The following is an 18,142-nucleotide window of genomic DNA, read 5'->3' as shown; positions in this document are numbered from 1 at the left end:
TTTTTTCCATATTGTTAGGAAAACAATTTGTTCTTTATGGCACTGGGTTCCCAGTGTGTATAAAGACCCTCACCTGTCCTGTGAATGCAAAAGAAGCAATCTAGAAAGCTAAGGTTGCAGTGTGTACTTCTGTGAGTACTTGGCTCCTGACAACACCGTGGTTTCAGCAGTGTAGCCTTTACTTTTTCTGAAGAGCAATTTATGGAGTTGGGAGATGGCATTTGAAAGGAGTTAAAAGAAAAAGAAAATTGTTGCCCTGCTGTGAATTTGTTCATGTGCCTGTTTTATGTTTCTAAATAACAGCCTGTGACTTTATTCAATGTAATTGTGAACTATGTTTATAAGTGGCTGAGAGAAAGAAGTTTCTTAATTTAAAATGTGTGTGAGGACCCGGGACATAGGGAGCAAGTCTTGATGCACAGTATGCACTCAATCCCTGCAGCCATTATGTATCAACTGTTTACCAGCACATAGTATACATATTGTGTGAATGTTAGCGACAATTAAGATGAGACAGCAGCAGTCTGTCTGCTCAAGTTTTCCCTTTGCAGGAGAACTCCAAGAGTACTAATTTTATGGGTTGCTATTTGCTCGAGAATGACTGGAGTCTGTGTTTTCACCAGAAATAACTGATGGTTCATCTTTCAGTAAACAGAATGCACAGAACCAGTACCAGACAAATGTTACTCTAGGATCAAAGTGAATTGTGCAAACCTGGTGCAACTGCAGTGTTTGTCACCTTCATGGGTCACCTTCAAGGTCGTCTTTTAAGCAATGTTTGTCTGATGTTTCCAAATGTACGTTTTTCTCCGTTTCCTTTCTGTTCTTGTAAACAAATGTTGGACAGAAGCAATGAATGGGAATTGGGGGTTTCTTTTTCCTCACAGTCATCTCATTCTAGTGTGGCCAAGAACTGAAGGTGGCAGGTGCTTGAGGTAGCTGGTTGCATTGTATCTTCAGTCAGTAAGCAGAGAGAGAGAGAGAGAGAGAGAGAGAGAGAGAGAGAGAGAGAGAGAGAGAGAGAGAGAGAGACAGACAGACAGACAGACAGACAGACAGACAGACAGGGACACACAGAGAGATAAACAGAGATAGAGAGACAGAGAGACAGAGACAGAGACAGAGACAAAGAGACAGACAGAGGCAGTGACAGGGAGACAGACGAATGCAGTGACAGAGAGACAGAGACAGAGTGGCACAGAGACAAAAAGACAGAGAAAACAAGAAGTGGAGCTGGGCTATAAGCCCTGAGACCCACTTCTAGTGACCCTGTTATTGTATGTAGACTCCACCTCAAAGGCTCCAATTTTTTTCTCAACAGCACTATGAGTGGAAGATCATGTGTTTAAACAGGTAAGCCTATGCAGCGACATTTCACATCCAAGCTCATAGTGGAGAACAAGCATCGTCCTGTTTCAAGCTCATGTTCTGCCAGCATGAACTCAGTCAAGTGGATATATGCCCAGTGAGTATAGGATGAATATCTGCAAAATTCTTAGATGGAAGCTGAGCCAATTACACATTTTAATGCCAATGAATATAAGCATGCATACATCTCCTTTTACTATGCATGTTTGTTGAGATCTATGAAGGGGCACGCATGGTTTCATTCACAACAGACAGACTGCTAACCAAATAAGACAAGCCATTAATAGTCTATTCCCAGAGGCAAATAGAATGACTGACTGAAACTGAGTTTTTGTTTGTAGGCTTGTAAGAGCACTTAGAACCTTCTTTTGATAACATCTGAGTGGATACATGGGGAGGCCTCTGGGTCGCACGCAAGTAAGGAGCCTTTCCTAGACAATGAAGAACAAATTAAAAGGCATTGGATATAGTAGTCCTGGGGTCCATAACCTGCGTGTCCCTCAAATTCAGCTTGCATAACTGTTTCTTCAATGTTGTAAGGAGGCTTCTGTTGCACTGTTCCTTAGCAGCTCAACCTGCACACCAAGCACCAGTCACATCTCTCTATGACTTGTGAAAACCAAGCTTGTCTCCAGATGAAGCCTGAAGTCCACTGTGCAGCAAAATTGCCTACAACACTTCTCATAGCAAAGTACAGAACTAATGGATGAAAAGGAGTAATTTATATGAATAAAACATGTGATAGGCATCTTAGTAGTTCTGTTAGATAGAAACTCCTATGGCTTTATTGGGTAGACAAATGACCACATCATCCAACTGCATTCAGTGCCTCCTCCATCTGTCAAACAGAGAAAAACAGTCTTCTACCTTCTAATCTTACAAGTTTATAGTCTATACCCGGGATCTTTATTTCTCCCCTCCTATTATGAATCAATATTTTATAGTTTTTATTTAACTAGGTAAAATATTTAACAAGACACTTTAATGGTAACAGGATAGCGAGTATTTGGAAAGAGTATGAGGCAATATTTCATTAAAATCAGACATTCTTGATGTTGTTAATTAAGTAAATATTGGATTGAATGAGTTGAAGGTTTTTTCATATAGATTTCAGAAAGCTAGTGGAAATGTTTTACTATAGTGAAATGGATGTTTGAAGAGTTGTATGTAAGTATTATAAAATGCACTTATGAATTGCATTATACATGTCATGTTATGACTTTAGAGTTTTATATATATATATATATGTATATATATATTCATTTAAAAGTTTAATATAAAATATATGAGAGCATACCTCCTTTTCCTATCATGAAAGGTGAAAATCATCTGCTTAGCCAAGTTTTGAATAGAAGATAAAATAAACAGGCTGAAGTAACAGGGAAGGAATGGAGAAGTAATGATGTATGTCTACAGCATTTCCTCCAAGATTGTTTCCAATTTTGAGAGAAGTCCAGCAAATGGTGTCTCCTTTATGATGATGCTGCCGACTAGCTGTGGAGACACTTCATTTGGAAATATTTTTATTAAAATGTAAGAGTTCAGCACAAATGTCTGGGGCTGACATTTTAATGAGAATAATCACTAGTGAGACTTGAATGTGAATGAGAGTAAGACTGCGTAAGGTCAGCTCTAATGTGACCTCAGTGACTTGGGACTTCCTTTCATCCAGCTTAGTGTTTCATTAGATGTGGCAATACATTGATGAAAACTTTGATTTCTTCAAATTCGTTTATTTCCTGAGCACAAAATGACACAAGATGGTTTCTGGATGTACAAAAGGCTCCAGACAGTAGCCTATTAGAATACATTTAAGGAATCTGATGTGTTTTCTGGTTTATTTTATAAATTGTAGGGCTCTGGCATGTCTTTACTTATATATAAATATTGTTTTGCTCAGAATTAGTGTTTACCTGATCGGTGGCTAGTATAATCCATAGGAATCCATAGTATATCAGAGCAGTCAGATTCTAAAAGCCTCTGTGCTTGCTATTGGGAACCTTTACCATTTTTTCAGATGCTTGGCTATTTGGAAATCCTTCAAGAGAAATATTCTGTTTGGCACACATATCGTGTATTTGAATTTCTTTTTACCCTTCATCATTCAAACCATATGCCGGATAATAATGACTAAAAATGATCTTTTACTAACAATGTCTTTTAGCTTAGGGAATTGATTTCTTCAGAGGAGGAAATTTCAAGAGAGGAAAGATAATTGAACCCAAGAATAGACTGCCATGGGACTCTTTCTATTGCTGGAGAACATAAAGAAAGGAAGATGCAAGCATCTGCTGCATGAACGAGATGTAGCCCTGTCTGCTCTGGTGGTCTCCTGGGCATCTTTATGCTTTCAGTGTTTATAAATTTTATATAAGAAAAAGAAATGACAGAAGTTTGTTTTTAGTACAGTGAATAAATGTCTTTTATAAGAATGCATATTTTTATTAAATTACAAAGTTGAAACATGTCTGTTAAAAAAATACAAACTAAAATGCAGGAAAAAGGTGCACCCAATTCTATTTCACAATATAAAGAGTTGGAAGATATGAAGATAAATAGATAGATGATTAACAGGTTGATAAATAGATAGATAGAAGATAATAGAAAGATAGATAGATAGATAGATAGATAGATAGATAGATAGGATAGATAGATAGATAGATAATAGATGATAAATAAGAGGGTGACAGGTAAAATATATTTTTAAAAAGATATTTCTTTGAATCTATTTGAGTACTTTCAGGCTTTTCTTTTGCAATGAAGAAAAGACTTCCTCTTTGGTTGATGGCTTAGTTTCTATGAAGTCCAAGGGTCCAGGCTAGTTGATCTTATTGGTCTTCCCTTGGGCTTGCCATCCCATTTAGTTCCTTTAATCCTTACTTCAAATCTTTCATAGGGACACACAACCTTAGCCCAATGTTTGGCTATATCTGAATTTGTCTCAGTCCACTGCTTGTAAGACAGCCATGTTAGGCTTCTGTCTGCAGGCACAACATAGCATCAGTAATAGGATCATGTACCTTCATGAGATGGATCAAAAGTTGGGCTACTTTAGTTGTTGTCCATTCTTTCAGGTTCTGCTCCATATTTATCTCTACATTTCTTTTAGATAACTTCTTTTGATTAAAAATTTTGAAGGCGGGAGCTGTGTCAAACTAATCAGGTTTCATATCCCTACCATTGGGCATCATTCCAGCTAAGGTCACACACAGTGTGTCATGGAGCCTCCCTATCCCAGTCTCTGGGACTTTGTAGAGGTTGTCCCCACTCCCTATCCCTGCATCTGCATATTTCCATTCATTCTCCTGACCCTTTGCACTTCTCTCCTCCCATACCTGGTCCTGCCACAATTTTATGCCTTCCTCCCCCCCCCCAGCCACTCAGATCCCTCTCTTCCTCTGCCTTAATTATTTTGTGCCCCTTTCACACCAATCAACGAGCATAGACAGACTGATCTGAGTCCCCACACTCTACCCAGCCTCTGCTTTGTCTGGTGTCAGTGGGAGAGAATATGTCTACTCCTGTGGTGGCTTGATACCGCAGGAAGGGGGGAAACGAGGGAAGGCACTCAAAGGTGAAGGAGAAATGCACAAGGATATAACTTTGTGAGGGGAAACTCTGAAGAGAGGCAACATTTGGGATGTAAATAAATGAAATATTAATTATAAGTAATAATAAAAAGAAAAGACTTCCTAAATACTACAGTATCAAGCACTTCCTCTTATCTAACTTGTCTTTCTAGCATTTATTTATTTATTTATTTATTTATTTATTTATTTATTTATTCATTTATTTATTATTCATTTATTTTCTTAAACTTCATTCAACACCAAAGGAGCAAACTGAAAGACGATGGATCCTAATGGAGGGAAGAAGTAAGAGAAGATGAAGAAATTTCAGAAAAGGTATTTATTGTAGGTATTATATGCTGTAGGTTTGTAAAATGTGTGAATTTATCTAAGTAGTTGTACTCATTGAGGTTTTTGTCAACCTGACACAAGCTTAGATCATCTGGAATGTGAATAGCAGTTGAGAAAATGTTTCCATTGCCTAAGGGACTTTTGGGCAAATTTTATTAGTGATTGACATGGGAGAGCCTAGCCCATTGTAGGTGATACCATAACCTAAAGGAAAGCCTGAGAGTAACCCAATAAATATCACTCCTTTATATTTCTGTATCAGTTCCTGAGTCCAGGACTCTTTTGGAGCTCTTGATCTGACTTCCCTCAGTGATAAGTAGTGGTGTGGAAAGCATAAGGCAAATAAACCCTGCCTGCCAAATTGCTTTGATTGTGGTGTTCATTCTAGCAACAGAAATCAAAGTAGGGTAGCCGGATATATTAGAATACCTATCTATAAATACCAATTAATCTTCCCACAGTAGATCTTAAGATACTTAGATAAATGGTTTATTGTGAAGTATACCTTCAACTGTGACATAATGTCTTGCCAGACTCCACTGTGATACCCTTCATTGAACTTAAAATACATGCTTCCATTCAGGGAAGGCAGGATATGATCCAAACCAGTTCTAATCAAGCTCAGAACCAAGAAACCAGACAGTGCTAGATCAAGAATGACTCTGTGTTATCATTTCCTCCTTATTTCATTCTTCTCCATCTCTCATTTATTGCCTTTTGGTTCAAATACCTTTGTTACCTCCCAGAAAAGACATACTTAAATTCTCTTTCTTCAGCCATATGCCCAGTCTCCAGCTCATCCAACTCACTGGTTTTCATTACATCATATTGTTGTTTGATTTTGACTTTGAGAAATCTTTCACCAAGCTAAATTTCTTCTAATTTTTTTTTATTTCTGCATAATCAGTATGAAATTCACTGTGACACATAGCAGTTACTCAATATATGCATAAAAACATGAATGAAGTTTGATGATCCCTAATGGTAACAATATCAAACATTGTGTTTTTACCTAACAGTCTAAAATCTTAAGGCACTTGGGTGCTTTTCTGGGTTCTGTACTCTCTGGTGTCATAAACACTCTCAAATAATCTCCTAGATTTTTGGCCACAATGAGTCTAAATAGAAGAAAATAGAGATTAGCATTTGAAAAAAATGTAGATATTCTTAATCAAAATATTTATTATTATGTGCAGTTATAACTCTTTCTGTTGCAGAAAATCTTACTTTCTGCTCCATGAAGCATCAGAGTGGATGGATAATTTTCCTGTCCAGTAAGTCACTATTTTGTAACACAACTGAGTTTGCAAGACAATGAAATTAAATCATCATATTTGACAAATGTCAGAATGTAGAGACCAAATCACAGTGTAAACCACAACATTGTTAGTGTAGCTAACAATTTTTAACACACACACATATTTGTATATTATGTATGTATACACACACACATATATATATATATATATATATATATATATATATATATATATATATATACACACACGCGCGCGCACACACACATATAAATACAAGTACACACATAAAAGTTTCAATTTGAATTGTGTACTTCTCCATGTTAACTATCATAATATTCCCAGATATGCCACTAATTATATTGTAGTTATAATGTAAGTATTATTTTACCTTTATCTCTGTGGTATTGCCTATTGCCTAAAATTTGAAGCATTCTATAGCTAATACTAGCTCAATACCTCGGAATTTTCAATAATCCCAAAACACATCCTTCTTATATCTTCAGATAAGAGCACAGTTCTGTCTCTGTTTAAAGCCCAGTGGAGTCACATCCACTTGATTTTGAGGAAGAGTCATTATTCATTCCTAATGTTCTGTGTCTTAACCAAAAAGCTCATGCTAAAACTGGTGCAGAGGAAGAGGCTGCATGGGCTTAATCTTCTTTGTTAGCAAATCTCTACAGGTACACTGAAAATAATGGAGTATCTCCTACTTTACAGTAGTTGGAATATGAGAGCAGCTGTTCTGAAGAAAAGCAAAAAAAAAAAAAAAAAAAAATTGTATGCATCCTCCCCACCACCACCCTGGTTTCAACCTTTGGTCTTGTCTTCTGGTTGTCTTATTAAAGAATTAAATAAACTCAAGTTTCTTCTTGCTATTAACAATGAGGATGAGTCTAATATATACAAACAACTCAAGAAGTTAGACAACAGTAAATCAAAAAATTCTATTAAAAATGAGGTACAGGGCTAAACAAAGAATTTTCAACTGAGGAATACCAAATAGCCAACAAGCACCTAAGAATATGCACTCACTGATAGGCTGATATTAGCCTAAGCTCAGGATACCCAAGATACAATTCACAGAACATATGAAGCTCAAGAAGAAGGAAGACCAAAATGTGAATACATCAGTTCTTCCTAGAAGAGGGAACAAAATACTCACAGGAGGAAATACAGGGACAAAGAGTGGAGCAGAAAATGAAGGAAAGGCCATCCAGAGACTCTCCCACTTAGGGATCCATCCCATGTGCCCCCACGAAATACAGTCACTATATGCCAAGAAGTACTTGCTGACAGTAGCCTAATATGGATGCCTCCTGAGAGGCTCTTCCAGATCCTTACTGATACAGATGAGGATACTTGCAACTAAACATCAGAATTATCATGGAGACTCCACTGGAGGAGTTAGAGAAAGGACTGAAGGAGCTGAAGAGGTTTGCAACCCCATAGGAAGAACAACATTATCAACTAACCAGATACCCCAAAGCTCCCAGACACTTAACTACTAACCAAAGAGTATACCTGTGGGGACCCATGGCTCCACTTGAGTTTGTAACAGAGGATGGCATTGTCTAGAATCAATAGGAGGAGAAGCCCTTGGTCCTGTAAAAGCTAGATGCCACAGTATAGGGGAATGCCAGGGTGCTGAGGTGAGAGTGTGTGGATGGGACAGGGAGCATCCTCAGAGTAGCAGCAGGAAAAAGGATGGGAGATGGGGGAACAAGGAAAGGGGATAACATTTGAAATGTAAATACATAAAATTTCCAATAAAAGAAAAAAAATCTACTTTCTTGAATGTACTTATTATTTAATAGAGGGCCTTTCAGAGGATTAAATCTATATTACTGTGGATATGTGAAAAATCTTGATTGATGGGTCTTGCATGTGTTTTCATGCTATAAATAACATTGCCTTAGTGAAGTAAACAAGTATCTCTGACACCTGGCCTTTCTAGTGAAGCAGAGATTCAGCAGTAAAAAATAAAGTATCTGTAGGTGAGAATGGGAAGTGTTCATCTGTGATGAATAGAAAACACTTCAAGGACTACCTCACCTTTGCTCCTCTCTGTTTCTGCTGATCAGTCTCTTGCTGTACTTTGTAGGTAGTGAACCCTTTTCAGTAATTGGAGACTTTCATATAAATAACACATAATAGGAACAAGTCTCCTCAAGACACATGCAACTTCTATTTCTTTGAGGTGTGTCAGAGACAATAATGAATGTCTATGATACTCATGGATTCCTCAAGTACCATTCGTCTTTCCCTTTCCACTAGGAAACTTCATCACAGGTACAATGGATTGTTTCCTAGAGACTGCATATAATGATTACATCATGTAAGGAATCACAGAAGGCCAACTGGTATAGATGGTTCCTATGAGATTTATTTATACTACACTCGTAAGGACCACTGGTTATATAGAATCTTTGAAAGAATCTCCTTGGAGTCCCTCCACACTGTGCAGGCCAATTTCATGTTAATTGGATACAACTTAGAAACATTCTGGAAGAGAAACACTTAATTGAGAAAGTTTCTTCACTAGATTTGCCTGTAGAGAAACTTGTGATGCATTTTCGGATTGCTGATTGATGTGGGAGTGCCCATTCGACTGGGCCTGGTGTTCAGCTGCTTAAGAAAGCAGGTTGATGCCTTGATGCCCCAGCATAGGGAAATGCTAGCGTGATGAGGTGGAATTGGGTGGGTGAGCACCCTCCTAGAAGCACTGAGCAGAGGGGATGGGAAAGAATGTGCTCACAGGGAAAATGAGGCAGGGGAATAACATAAGTGGGTATTAGCCCAAAAGCTCAGAACACCCGTGACACAATCCAAGGCCACATGACTCTCAAAAAGTTGAAAGACTAAAGAGTGCATTGCTCAGTCTTTCTTTACAAGGGGGAGAAAAATATTTACAGGAGGAAATGCAGAGACAAAGTGTGGAGCCAAGACTAAAGGAAAGGTCATCCAGAGATGGCTCCACCCAGAAATCCATCCCTTATACAATCACCAAACCCAGACGATATTGTGGATGCCAAGAAGTGCTTGATGACAGGAGTCTGATATATCTATCTCCTGGGAGGCTCTGCCAGAGTCTGAGAAATCCAGAGTCAAATGCTCTCAACCAACCATTGGACTGAAAATGGGGTCCCCAATAGAGTAGTTACAAAAAGGACTGAAGGAGCTGAGAACGTTTTCAACCCCATAGGAAGAACAACAATATCAACCAACCAGACCCCCTAGAGCTCCCAGAGACTAAACCACCAACCAAACAGTACACATGGAAGGACCCATGACTCCAGTCACATATGTAGCAGAGGATGACGCTTGGCCCTGTGAATGCTCAATGCCCCAGTCTGGGGAAATGCTATTGTGGAGAGATTGGAAGGAATGTATGGGTAGATGGGGAAATACTCTCATTGAAGCAGGGGGAGGGGGAGGGGGTAGGGGCATTTGAGAGTGGAAACCGGGAAAGGGGATAACATTTGACATGTATGTAAAGAAAATATCCAGTAAGAAAAAAACAGTAGAAAGAGAGCAGGCTGAGCAAACTCCGAAGGAGTACCCCACCAGGCAGCAGCACTGCTCCATGGATTCCACATCATTTCTTCCCTCCAGGTTTCTGCCTGGAACTGCTGACCTAACCTGTCTGGACGATAGACTACGAGCTGTAAGAATCACTGGTACCTAGAGTTCACGTCTGAATCAATGTAAATAGGGGTGGAACAGATCATTCCAAACCCTTGATGTTACTAGGATTTGAACAATTTGCCATCTTCCTCCTGGGAGGCACCGTAAGCCATACGTATGCTTAGTGGTGACATTGTGTCAATGTCACTGTTCAGATACCTCTTGAATTATGCGGTTCCTCACATCTCTCCTCATACTGATGGGCAAAGCCTCGTTCCCTGCTTGGAGACCATGTTCCCAGCTGTCTCTTTCAGAGATTCACTCTCTCAAGCTCATTCTCTAGGGGACCAGCAGATTTGTGTCAGCGACATAAAAATGGTTAACATAGCTGTCAGACAGGGTACTTACCACACACCCAGATTTTTCTTTAGAACCCGTGGAAGGAAACTCACCACTAATGGCTTCAAGTGTCTTGATGACTCAATTGGCCCAATAAAAAAGGGGGCTTTAAATCCAGACAACTTGGACTTGGAGGTTCTGGGTTTGTTTGTTTGTTTGTCTGTCTGTCTGTCTGTTTGTTTTGTTTTTCAGTTTTCCATTGCCATGGAAAATCTAGGATACATATTAATATTCTTCTCTTAAATCTCTTGACCCAGCATGCCTCCCTATATGTCCCCAGTTCAAATCACCCTCAGCACCACTGTTTTCCATGCTCCTACTAATATGGCACATTAAACCCCACTTAAATCATCCAACTGATTTTTTTTTTATCCAAAGTTTCAAGTCCCACATTCCTCCAAAGAAAATCTTGCTCATGCCTATCACAGCACTACCCCAGTTCCTGGTAAAATCATGGCAGGAATCACAGCAGTATGAAGTCAGAAATGGAACTGGAGAAGTCGCTGAGATTTCTACATCTGGATAAGCAGGCAACGGAAAAAGGTTGCTACACTGGGTGTGGCTTGAGCATCTGAGATATGAAATCACACCAACAGTGACACAATTCCCTCAACAGTGGCAAACCTACTCCAACAAGGGCACATTTCATAAAAGTGTTATTCTATATGGGCCCATGAGGTCATGTTTGTTCAAAATACCACAATATTATATAAAAGTCTCAAAGAAATAATAGTGCTAATATGTATGAGAAACTCAGGAGACTGCATGCGTAGGCAAAGAACTACAGACAATTAATGAGTCCTGAGATATAGTCATTTCAGGGAAAAACACACCAGCTGGTTAACCAATACTAAATGGTCAGCTCTGGAAACATGTATACAAGTGAATTAAACAGACCAAGATTTTTGTACTTTTGTGTTTAAGAATATGATTATATATATATATATATATATATATATATATATATATATATATATATATATATACATACATATATATGTTACAACAATTAATAAAATTGAAAAGAACTAAGGAGGGGCATATGTCAAGATTTGGAGAAATGGAGAGAGAAAATTAAGTTCTTATATTCTAATCCCCAAAATAATTTTAAAGATATAAGAAATCAAAATAAGGTATATCTCTCACATCTGGGAAGTTGCTATAATACCAAACATCTGCACAGGAACATGACCTTGTTTTGTCATACCTTTCTATTTTTATGTAAGTGCAACCTAACGGCTAACACACTGAAAAATTTTAGGTAGCACAGTTCTCAGTTTCTCTAATGAAGTACAAAGGTGAGTTATTAGTAGTTAGCGATAGAGGAGCTCACATTTCTGAGGTTTTATTCAGACTGTATCTCATTGTACCACGGGGGGTGGGGAGGGAAAGAATCACATCTACAGCTAAATGAGACATCAAAATTTAACCAGACCAAAAATCCAGTGTTTCAGACCTTCCTTTAATGAGATGTATTACTTTTTGACTGCTATTTTAAAATATCATCAGCAAATAATTTATATAAAGAGGGTGTATTTGACGTTATAGTATCAGAGGGATAAGAGTGAGTCATAGTGGGGATGCATGTAGCAGCAGACACAGGGTTGGAGTAGGAGGCTGGCGGTTCAAATCTTGAACTAAAAGGAGAAAGCAAAGATAGCATCTGGAAATGGTTGAGGACTCAGAGCCCACAGTCACTCCCTCTAAGCTCCCCTCAACCCCCAAACAGCATGACCAGTATTGGAAACTAAATATTTAATAGGCTCTGACCATCATTCAAACAACCACATTTTGTGTTAGAACAGAAATATATGAATTTTACTCAAACCTCACATGGCCAGAATTAGGCAATTAATGTAGGTAATGAGCTCAATGTGGAAGGGTTTTTGTTTGTTTTTTTTTGTTTGTTTGTTTTGTTTTGTTTTTTAACCTTAGAATGTCCTAATCTCATTTTGAAATTTTATGTAGAATGTCTCATTCTTGATCTTTCTACTATTTCTGTATTACACTAAAACATTAATTAAATGATTGCAGCTATGAATCCTGACATGTTTTTCCTCTTGGAATAAAGTACTACGTTATTTATTTATGCTGAATTACCACACTCAGATTTATTGTATTTATTAATAATGAATATTCGTTCTTTTTAAATGGCATTGATCACCAAGTTCTGCTGCTGAGGGAGTTTGACATGACAAATGTCTATCACTGTAAGTTCAGTGCTATTGTTCGCCTTCATGTACTTACAGGATAATCAATATTTTATTCAATCTGCTGTGTGTATAGATCAAACAAATTGATGATATTGCAAGACTATTTTCCAGGATGTTTTATTGCACAACCTTTGATTTAGCTTTCATAAACATAAAAAATAACCTAATAATACTTCATAGAAGAGGAAGGACAGAGGGAATATGGGAGAGAGGGGAAAGGGGACAACATTTGAAATGTAAATACACAAACTATCCAATAGAAAAACCTAATAGTAATCACATTTGTTATATGACATTCCCACCCTTCTTTCCTCCAGAGGTCTTACTGTCTAATGTCATCAAAAACAATACTCTAATTTCAATTTAAGGGACATCACCCAGACCTCTATTTCTAGTCACCTTTTTAACAGTGTTAAATGTTTGGAAACAGGTGAAGTGAGCCAAGTTTTCTACTTGCTGTGAGAGAGTGATGTCAATGGTATTGATCTACTACAAAAGGCTCCTGATAGGAAATATTCAGTAAATTACTTCAAGCATACGTGTACATTTTATTTATTTTCTTGGTTTACAAGAAAAAAAATCTAGCATAAATATTACTCTCATTTGGTATTTGGTTCTTCCCATATATTGCAACAATTAAAGGAGATAGAGATCATGAAATCATTAGGATTTTATTTTCCAAGTCCTAAAAGAAGAAAGACAAAATGTAAAATACAGAAAAAATATTAATAGATACATCCTTTAATTTAAATCTAAGTCATATAAAATGAGGAAGCCTTAGCTCTTCAAAGATGAGTTCAAGGAACAAGACTAATGCAGCCTTTTCAGAGGGCAAACATATCCATCCTAAGAGAAAAGTCAGCAACTGATCACTGGTATGGAATTTCTGGAGAAACAACACATGAATCACATGGAGGAAAAAGTAAATCCTGTTCCACCTGGTGTCCAATAAGAGCGAGGGAGGAATAATGCAGGATGTGAGTGGGAATTATGCCTAGGAAAATGAAAAGGACAATCAGGTAGAAGAACCTGGGCAGTTGAATTTAGAGGAGAAGTACATTCACACTGTGAACAGATTTCACACTATGAGTTAGGTAAAAAGAAACTGTGTGCATTAGCATTTTGAAAAGAAAATCCACATAACAGATTCTTGTGAATTTAAGAAATGAAGACATTGTAATTACCTAAAGCCTGCGAAGACTAATTTCCAATTGACACAACACAAAAAGAATACAAAGTGATTACATTTTTATAGTTTATCTTATTAAAGAATAACTTTTGTTTACATAAAACATTTTACTTAAAGTTAACATAAATCACACAATCTTGTTTCTTTGTAATTTCTTTTATAGAGAATCCAGATGTCTCGGAGATTTTTCTATGAGAATGTGTGCATCATTCTTATAAATGATTGATATGTATAAAAATTAAATCATTTCTTTTTATTAGCATTCATGGTATATAACATTTTTTTCAGCAAATGTCCACTTACCATTTTAGAACATAATTTCTATGTGATAATACTTTCTCATAAAAGTCCTTAAAACATTTAAGCAATTGTTTCCCATATATTTCTTTTCATTCATATAATAATTTTTGTGAAAGGAGACTTATTTATCACACCAAAATCACCAAAGTTTTTTTTCAACTCTCTCTGTTTTTTATTGGATGTTCTCTGTATACACATTTCAAATGTTATCCATTTTCCTCCTACTACCATCTCCCCCCTCCATTTGTTTCCATGAAGGTGCTCCCTCTCTCAACAACCCTCTCTACCTCAGCACCTTCACATGCCCCTACACTAAGGAAAATGAGCCTTTGGAGGACCAAAAGCTCTTCTCCCATTGATGCCTGACAATGGTATCCTTGATACATATGGAACTGGAGACATGGGTCACTGAATGTGTGCTCATTGGTTGGTGTTTTAGCCCCTGTGCACTCTGGAGGGTTTGGTTCTTCCCACAGGGTTGCAGACCCTTTCTGTTCCTTCGGACGTTTAGTAGCTCCTTCATAGTGGTCCCTGTGTTCCATCTAATGGTTAGCTCCAAGCACCCTCAACTGTATCTGTATGATTCTGACAGCACCTCCAAGGAGGTATCCATATCTGACCCCTGCCAGTAAGCACTTTCTAGCATCAGCAATAGTGTTTGGGTTTGGTGGCTGCATATGGGATGGATTCCCAAGTAAGGCAGTCTCTGAGTGTTCTTTTCTTCAGTCTCTGTTCCTCCATTTGTCCCTGTATTTCTCACATTGGGTGTTTTGTTCTCCCTTCTAAGAAGTACTGAGGAATCCACATTCTGGCCTTCCTTGTTTTTGAGCTTCATAAGGTCTGTGAATTGTTTCTCGGTTATTCAGAGACTTTTGGGCTACTCTCTGTTTCTCAGTGAGTGCATACCATGTGTGTTCTTTTGTGCCTGGGTTACATCACTCAGGATGATTGCTTCTAATTCCATCCATTTGCCTAGGAATTTCATAAACTCATTCTTTCTAATAGCTGAGTAGTACTTCATTGTGTAAATGTACCACAGTTTTTGTATCCAATTCTCTATTGAAGGACATTTGGGTTCTTTCCAGATTCTGGTTATTATAAATAAGGCTGCTATGAATGCTCCACATGGTAGAGCATGTGTCTTTGCTATATGTTGGAGCATCCTATGGGTATATGGCCTGGAGTGGTATAGCTGGGTATTCAGGTAGTAGTACTATGTCCAATTTTCTGAGGAACCACCAGCCTGCTTTCTAGATTGGTTGTACCACCTTACAATCCCACCAACATTGGAAGAATATTCCCCTTTCTTTACATCCTTTCCAGCATCTTCTGTCACATGGGTTTTGATCTTAACCATTCTGATTGGTGTGAGATGGAATCACAGGGTTATTTTCATTTGCATTTCCCTGATGACAAGAGATGTTGAATATTTCTTTTTTTTTTTTCTTACAACTTTATTTTTTTTTAAGAGAGATACATGTACAGATTTTTAAAAGCATTTTGGCATGAAATAGTATAAATATATTTTGATGGTATGCATTGACATCTTACTAGATACCATAAGCATAAAGTACATGTAAAACAAAATGTAACATGGAAATAGTCAAAGTTTTCTTCGTGTGTGTATAAATTTCTTTAGGTACGTCCTAGCCATTCAGAATTCCTCAGTTGAAAATTCTTTGATTATATCTATCCCCCATTTTATAATAGGATTATTTGATTCTCTGGAGTCTAACTTTTGAGTTCCTTGTATATATTGAATATTTGCCCTCTATCAGATGTAGGATTGGTAAAGATCTTTTCCCACTCTGTCTGTTTTGTCCTTTTAACAGTGTCCTTTGCCTTACAGAAGGTTTACAGTTTCATGAGATTCCATTTATTGATTCTTGACCGGAGAGCATAAGACATTGCTGTTCTGTTCAGGAAAATGTTCTCTGTGTCTATGTGTTCTGAGCTCTTTCTCACTTTCTCTTCTATTAGTTTCCCCGTACCTGGTTTTATATGGAGGTCTTTGATCCATTTACACTTGAATTTTATACAAAAAAATAAGAATGGATCAATTTGCCTTCTTCTACATGCTGACTGCCAGTTGAAACATTTGTTAAAGAGACAGTCCATTTTCCATTAAATGTTTTTAGCTCCTTTGTCAAAGATCAAGTGACCATAGGAGTGTGGATTCATTTCTGGGTCTACAGTTCTGTTCGATTGATCTACCTGCCTGTCTCTGTACCAGTAACAGGCATTTTTTTATCACCACTAATCTGTAGCACAGCTTGAGGTCAGGGATGGTGATTCCCACCCCCCCCCCCCCGAAGTACTTTTATTGTTGCGAATAGATTTTGCTATGCTGAGTTTTTTTGTTTTTTTTGTTTTTTTTGTTTTTTTTTTTTTTTTTTTTTTTGGTTATTCCAATTGAATTTGCATATTGCTTTTTATAGCTCTACAAAGAATTAAGTTGAAATTTTGATGGGGATTGCATTGAATCTGTAGATTGCTTTTGGCAGGATAGCCATTTTTACTAAGTTGATCCTTCCAATCCATAAGCATGGAAGATCTTTCCATGTTCCAAAATCTTCAGAGACTTGAAGTTTTTGTCATACAGATCTTTTACTTGATTTGTTAAAGTCACACCAAGGTATTTTTATATTGTTGGCAACTATTGTGAAGGGCATCATTTCCCTAACTTGTTTCTCAGTGTGTTTATCCTTTGAATAGAAGAAGGCTACTGATTTGTTTATGTTAATTTTATGTTCAGCCACTTTGCTGAAGTTGTTTGTCAGCTGTAGGAGGTCCTGGTGGAATTTTTAAGGTCATTTAAGTATACTATTATATCATCTGCAAATAGTGATATTTTGACTTCATCCTTTCCATTTTGTATCCCTTAGACTCCCCTTTGCTGTCTAATTACTCTAGCTAGGACTACCAGTACTATATTGAATAGGTTGGGGGAGAGTTGGCAGCCTTGTTTAGTCCCTGAATTTAGTGGAATTGCTTCGAGTTTCTCACCATTTAGTTTGATGTTGGCTACTAGTTTAATAGCAAAAGTATATTGCTTTTACTATTTTTAGACATGGGCCTTGATTTCCTAATCTTTCCAAGACATTTAACATGAAGGGATATTGAATTTTGTCAAATCCTTTTTCAGCATCTAATGAGATGATTATGTTGTTTTTTTCTTGAGTTTGTTTATACAATAGATTACATTAATATATTTCCAAATATTGAACCATCCCTGCACTCCAGGGATGAAGCCTACTTGATCATGATAAAAGATCATTTTGATGTGTTCTAGGATTTTGTTTGAAATAATTTTATTGCTTACTTTTGCATTGATTTTCATGAGGAATATTGGTCTGAAGTTCTCTTTGTGGGGTCCTTGTGTCATTCAGGTGTAAGCACCATTTTGGCTTCTAGAACCAGTTGGGTAGTGTTCCTTCTGTTTCTATTTATGGAATATTTTGGAGAGTATTGGTATTAGGTCTTCTACAAATTTCTGATAGAATTAGCACTGAATCCATCTGGTCCTGGGTTTTTCTGTGGTTGGGAAGATTTTAATAATTGCTTCTATATCTATAGGAATTATGGGATTGTTTAGATGGTTTATCTGGTCCTGATTTAACTTTGGTACCTTTTATCTGTCTAGAAATCTGTACATTTCCAGTTTTGTTGTGTAAAGGCTTTTGTCATAGGATCTAAAGATTTCTTGAATTTACTTGGTTCCTGTTGTTATATCTCTCCTTTCATTTCTGATTTTGTTAATTTGGATACTCTGGGCCCTCTAGTTAGTGTGGCTAAGAATTTATAAATATATTTGATTTTCTCAGGAAAACAGATCATGGTTTTGTTGATTTTTTTGTATAGTTCATTTTG

Source organism: Micromys minutus, assembly GCF_963924665.1.
Source record: "Micromys minutus genome assembly, chromosome: 28".
NCBI lineage: Eukaryota > Metazoa > Chordata > Mammalia > Rodentia > Muridae > Micromys > Micromys minutus.
Note: the sequence above shows the minus strand (reverse complement) of the source record.